A 7365-nucleotide genomic window follows, 5' to 3' on the forward strand; every position below is an offset into this window, starting at 1 on the left:
TACACCTTTCCTATTCTTTACCATAAACAAATAATGATTAATGATTTACATTGATGATTAAACCTTCAGTCTTTTTCCTCCTGCTGGTCCAGATACAATCTCTTTAAGTATCAATATAAAATGTCTAACGAAAAGGCCACATGGCTAATGGTAGAGTAAACAACAAAATGTATAAAGTGGATATAGCTTAGTATGTTATAAAACAATCAATTCACCTTTTGTGACCAATCAATTGTGTGTGTCTTGAAAATGTTTGGGATAAGTTACCCTTTAACCCTTATAGAGGCCAGGGAGGGATTATAATATGAGCGCTTCAACCATGCAGTATCCTATTTGCCCATAACAGAATGTCCTCCATTGTTGTTTACTCCACCGTTAGCCATATGGTGCTGGCCATTTCATTGGACATATTCTCTACCATGTAATCTTCTACTAAAGATTTTAAAATGCTTTAGGCCATTATTTTGTATTTATTGGTGTGCTCTTGCTATAAACTCTTCCTCTTGCACATACACACTCATTTTATAATGATTACAATCCCTTTTATTTATTTTATATAAAATGTAATAATGCTATTCAGTTTCCTATTATTTCAAAAGTAAATAAAGCATTTTTCCATCCAAGTGGAACTGTTTTATAATGCTTTCTGATGTCCTGCTTACTGCCTAGTTTGTGACCCTAATACAAAGACTTTAACATTGCACATTTATTAAATAGTCTGAACTATATTATAGAGGGGAAAGGGGAAGATTTTTCCTCTAATATAGAACAATGTCAGTGGCATAACTATATAGGAGGCAGACCCTGTGGCTGCAGGGAGGCCTGGACCATGGGGTCCTCTTTCTCTATAGCTTTAAAGAAATCCCTGTTCACCAGCCAAATAAAGCTGGGGATTTGAGAGGGAGAAAGGTGGGTGGGCATGAAGGAAGGAGAATGGGCTGGCAGACAGGGGATAGCTGTAATTTTGAAGTGCGCACCCGAGCCCCGGCCCTCAGAAGTTCTTTTTGAGAGGGGGCAGCATGATCTAGGTTCATTTGGTAATTACTCTTCCCAGTCTACATGTCTGTTACTCACCTTTCTGACAGACACTGCTCTTGCAAGACATTTTCGCTAAAGAGATACTGACACCAGAAATTATGACTTTTTTACATCTATCATAATATTGACTTTGCATGCTACTTATAAGTATTTGCCCAATGTTTTTACATAACCTGACTCTGACTCCCTGTGTTTGTCTAACATTAGAAACCCTAACTGACAGGCTGAGATGGGACAGTTAGGTTGGCAAAACAGTCAGGTTTAGGAACTTCAACTAACAATTACTTACCAAAACAGAACTTTCAGCAAAAAACCATCAGCATGACCTATAGGTAACTTTTAATGTACATACATATTTCAAAAAGTAGTTTTTTAGTGTCAGTCAGTGCCAGGCCATGCTGGGCAGGCGCCCTAGACAGGCCCGGCAGTCGCGTGCGCCTGTGTAGTGTGCGCGTGCGCATGCACGAATTTGCGCTCGCGTGCGCATGCGCACAAAGTTCGAAAAATGCATAGAGTCGGGCAGAGAAGGGAACCAGACTTGGGGTAGGTGACAGAGGAGATACGTGTCTGGTGCCCTCCAAGCTTTGTGCCCTAGGCACGTGCCTACTCTGCCTACCCCTAGTTCCAGCCCTGGTGTCAGTATTACTTTAAGTGACATATTTGGCTGTCACAAACAAGTAGAATAGAAATAAATATGGTGCTAGCAGTCCTGATCCTTGATTCTAGCAGTTTTTCTTTAAAATATGCTTCTGCCAACTTGATTTTTTTTTATCTTCCTATTAAGTTGCACTAATGTTTAGGAACTCAGCTTTCAGTTACTCTTTTCTTCCCTCTATCACTCACCCTCTTTTGCTCTCAGCCCTTCTCTCAGTACAAAGACTTTACAATATTTATGGTGCTAATCTTATATTCACTTCCCCCTCCTTATTTCTTAGCTGCTCCTCTCTATTCCACTCTTGCTCACACATTTTTTAAACCAACAGACTGGTCAACAGTTTTGTGAATAATAGGATTTTCTGGTAAGCTCTTCTCAGTCTCCTGTGAAACCCCGTAATTAATCTGTTTCCATTTAATTAAAAATGCAAAAACATCTTTAAAACTCTTTCAAGCAGGGTACTTAAATCTTACTATCTAATTATGCAACCTCTGTTATAATAATATTGTATCATCTTTGTAGTTGTACAACTTTCTCTTTTATTAAAAAGAAAAACAGAGGATAGTATAATTACAAACTATTTATTAAATATACAATGCAATAGCTGCTTTCTGTTTATAAGAAGAATTGTATGTAATAAATAATCTAAACATTTGGGTCAGAGGGATCATCATGTCACACTATTTAAAAAATATAATTTTTACACCTTTTTCCATTTAATGGAGTGATGTGATATTTACAACAAGTTGCCAGAACTGTGGAAGTTGGATATTATGAAGTAAGTTATGTGGATGTTTAAGTATGCCTGGAAAGGAAGCATTGTGCCACAGTTGTATAAATATTTTTGAAAAGTAAACATAATTTCAGGCAACTTTGCAATATACATAAATTGATAAATTGACTTTTCATGATTTTTATGGTTTCCTGACAGTTCCCTAAGTCTAGCCCTCTGCTCTTCTGCTGATCTTCCTGACTACTTTGATGAGCTGGCTGACTATTGTTACTTTGTATCAGCAGCCAACTGTCCTCAGCCTCCATCCTCCAAACCCCACAATTCCATGCACATGTGATTTCAATACGGAAAGGAATCAATCAATGATTGTGGGTTATGTAGTTCCTGCATACTGTCTGTAAGCTATATAGAAGTTGTTACAATTTGTAACATCAGTGTTTAGCCCCTCCTTCCCTGCCAGGATTTCAAAAGATGCAAATAGTGAAGAACTGTTAAACAGCTGGATTTCAGCATAGAAAATGGCATTTATTCATACTCTTTGAAGAAACAGGTAGCTGTGTTGGTTATATTAAGGGTTTCTGTGTTATGCGGGCGTCTTTATCAAATTTTGGTTTGGAAGCTGGAGTTCCCCTTTAATGTGTTGCTCAAAACAAGCTATCCTCCGGGTGTCACTAATGGTCTGTACAAAAGTGCGATCAAACATTTCAAACCTTCAGACCATTTGACCACAATTTTTACCATCACAGACACAAGTTTGTCAAGCATGTTGTTTATTTTAGAAATTGTTAATACAGATACTGAAAATATCAATAAAACAGTTTGTCTTCAGCACACCACATATTTGACATTTATAGGGTGCATTCAATCCCAGGCTGCTTCAAGCCCAATGCAGTAATCTTTTAAAAAAGGGGAAAAAGAAGCATACCATGCTTCATCTTCTGCCTTCAAAGCATTTTATTGCAGCAGAGATGTGCCACATCTCTGCTGCAATAAAATGCTTTGAAGGCAGAAGCGAAGTATGCGTGCTTCTTTTTCCCCTTTTTAAAGAGACTGAAAACATAATATCTGTATTCACAATTCATAAGAATGTGTGATTGGTTTTCTAAACTGCATGGTTGTTCATCTTCCAAGTTGTTTTCAGATTGTTTTCCTAGAAATAAAGACTTTTTTCAATTACTTTCCATCTTTTTTTTTATTACCGTTTTGTAATAATGTTCTAATATTCTTGTCTTTGGTGTTTCAGTTTGACAGCTCAGTAATTAAGGTGCAGAATTTAAACTGTTACAATTTTAGTTGATACATTTCTCATCAGCATTGTGGAATATTAACTATTGCATACATTCTAACAGTTGCCTTTAATGAAACTCAAATATTCTGCTCAGCAGGGACAAAGATAAAAAATATGTATCAACTAAATGTATCAATTGAGAACAGCTTACAGGGTCGGTGACACCCCCACCCCTGAGCTGTTTTAGAAAGACATAAGAAGATAAAAAATGAAACTTTATACTGCAATATTAGAAAAGTGGTCACAAATAGAAAATAGAAATATTTGAAAGTGAACAACCCCTTCAGATGGACTGCAGAGGTCCATTGAACTCCTTTTAACGGACAAACACTCCCAGTTTGAAATTAATAGAAGGGCAGCCTGGTACAATTTGGAAGACAAGAGTGGCAAACTGTTGGCATTACTTGCCAAAGATCCACAGCAGATAACAGTTATACCCAGATTGGTCCTGCCCTCCGGGAAAGAAATTCAAAACCCACAAGTAATATCGAATGCATTTGGGGACTACTATAGGGAATTATACAGGTCCAAACGGGATCCAACAGTGGGGGTAGGAATATACCTGGCCTCTATTCCATTTCCCAAATTGATAGAGCAATAATGGATGAGGAGGTCTCAGAGGCAATTGCCAGTTTCCCAAACAATAAATCGCCAGGTCTGGACGGTATCCCACTAGAGTGGTTTAAGGCATATACAAAACATCTTGCCCCTATCCTAGCATCACTTTTCAATGCTACAGGTGACTCTGGTTCCATCCATCAAGGTTATTGAACAATGATTAGATATCGAAACATTCTGAGTGCTGAAACTACCTTCTGCACAGATTAAGCGGTCACAGAATGAAACACAGAACACAATGTGCATATAAGGTAATGTTAAAGCGTCTCAGATCCTCTAATTTAAATGAAATACTTAATTTCCTTTTTAGCACTTGCTTTTGATCACTTGAGGTTGTTGCAGATTCACATGGACACTTATTGGAAAGAAACTTTGTAGCTTCTTTGGCCATTATCACAAATATGAACACTATCAGGAATCAAGATGGGATTCTGACACACTGGTTCAGCTATTTCAAATTAAATGGATTGGAACGCATTGGGATATTTGTAATGCAATTAAGGATCACCAATGAATACTGTTGTTCCCGCCCAATACCCTCACTGTTTCCCCACCCACATTTTACCCTATTTAACACAGAACAGTATGTGATTTCACAGGCTTGAGAAAGGGTCCTTCGAGGCCCGAAATGTTGCCACATGTCTGCTCATATTTGAGCCAATAAAGTACACTTTTGAATTTTACACAAATTGCAGTGTGCTGCAGTATATTGGATTTATACATATATCAATGTACATATAACGTGTGAAACAGATACAACAAAATAAAACATCATCAATCAACTAAAATGGGAGTCCGTGATTTGTAACCTCTCACAGTGGGGGTTTTAACGGGTAAAGAGCCTTATCATGTCTACTTATCTACTAGGAAGAGGGCCAGCAGAGATGTGCCATATTAAGTCAAATTTCCCAGAGGAGGCTCTTTTAGTGAACAAATATTGCATCCTATCAATGTAGAGCTTCATTTGTTCCAACCAACCTTTGTGAGTCGGGGCCTCCGGATTTTTCCATCCCATTGTTAGATCTCTGCGAGCCTGGAAAAGACTTTGCCTAATTGTAGTCAATTGATATTTGTTGTATTGGAAGCTTTCGCCTACATTTAGTATAGCCAGTTCTGGGGTGGGTCATATTTCCACCGATACTGCATTTGAATTTGTAATACCTCACGCCAATAAAGATTCAGGTTGGGGCATTCCCACAACATGTGTATAAAAGAGCTGGTATTTACCTTGCACCGGGTGCAAGTTGGTGGATGTTGTGGATTCATTCTGTTCAACCGCACTGGTGTGAAGTATGCTCTATGAATTATGTATCTCTGAATCATTCTATGATCAGCATTTGGCGAGACAAATCTAGGGGCTTCTAGAGCATCCTGCCTTCGGCTGTCAATGTGGGAATATCTTTCTGCCAGGTTGCAAGTAGATTGGGACTAAGTCTATCATGTTTACAAAATCTCAGCAAGTCATATAAGTTGGAAAGTAAGTGTTGATTGTCTTGTAGCTCTAATATTCTACAAAAGGGGGGGTTTACCCAACTTAAAGGGGTCAGCAAGGAATGCGTGTTTGATCTGCTCATACAGTAACCAGGAAGATTCTGAAATTCCGAACTCCTGTTGGAGTACCGCAAACGGCTTGAGTGAATTGTCAGAGACAATGTGATTAATAGTCATTATACCTTTGCTAGACCATGGCCCTGCGGATTCTATGTTTTGGAATTCTTTGAGGAGATGATTGTTCCATATAGGGGTGTCAGGGTGCTTTGTTTGGGTAAGGCACAAAGATTGGGCGCGTAGCATTTCTACCCGTCTGATTCCTAAGCAACCTTTGCATAGTTGGTATCCCCAGTTTCCCGGTCAACCCCAAAAGAGTAGCAGATAGGCAGCGTGGATCTGCAGTGATCCATGGTTTTATATGAGCAAGTTGGGCTGCTAAAAATTAAAGCTCAAAGTCCGGCAAAGCCGCACCCCCATGCAAAGCTGATCTCTTTAGGATTCCAAGTCTTAATCGGGGTCGCCCTCATCCCCATATAAAGGGTCCCATTAGTTTATCCAAAGCTTGAAAATAGCTTGATGGGATGGCTATAGGAGAGTGTGACAGTATGTATAGGTTCTTAAGGAGAATGGTCATTATTATCAGACTAATTCTACCTTGTGGGATTAGCGTAAGTGAGGCCCATTGCTTAAATTTGGATTCCACCTGGCCCGGGAACGGGGACACATTCAGGTCCCAATAGGATGATGTTGGCAGTGAAACCTCTACCCCCAGGTACTTAAATTTTGAGACCACAGACAATTCAGTTGTAAGGGGAGCATTAGATTCAGGTCTGGAATCCACTGGAAGCACACTAGATTTGGATATATTGACCTTTAGGCCCGAAAAATTAACGAAGGTAGTGAGAACCTCCGTCAGTCGTTCCAATGATTTACCGCTATCCGCCAGGTAGACAAGGGAGTCATCCGCGTACAGTTTAATTTTCTCCTGGATGGACCCAAGCTTCCAACCAACTATTTCTGGATCGTTCCTTATAATGGCCGCAAGTGGTTCGATTGCCATAGCAAATAGGAGTGGGGATAGAGGGCAGCCTTGCCTTGTTCCCCGTGTAAGAGCAAATTGAGGAGAGGATATACCGTTGATGGTTACCAGTGCCGAAGGTTTCGCATATAGCAGCTGGGTAAAAGCTAGGAATTTCGGACCAATCCCCATTTTGTCCATCACCTGCCACAAGTATGCCCATTGACTGTGTCAAAGGCTTTAGCAATGTCCAGTGCCACTAACAGTCTATTTCCTTTGTTGTCATGATTCGTGGATAAATTTGATGTCCGGACAAATTCTAGGCAATATGGGGTCCTTGGCTTGAGATGCAGGAAAAAAAAATATTCACAAAAATATTCAATGAAAACAAGTTAAAAAAGTTTCTTGTAACTTTATTATTTTGTTTAATATTTTGTTTAATATTTTATAGATAAATGGCAGCGCATTAGATAAATCATACAGATAATACAGTTTAACAATGGACTTAAAAAGCACTGCAGCAT

The sequence above is a fragment of the Xenopus laevis genome, chromosome 2S (assembly GCF_017654675.1).
Source record: "Xenopus laevis strain J_2021 chromosome 2S, Xenopus_laevis_v10.1, whole genome shotgun sequence".
In the NCBI taxonomy this organism is placed as follows: Eukaryota; Metazoa; Chordata; class Amphibia; order Anura; family Pipidae; genus Xenopus; species Xenopus laevis.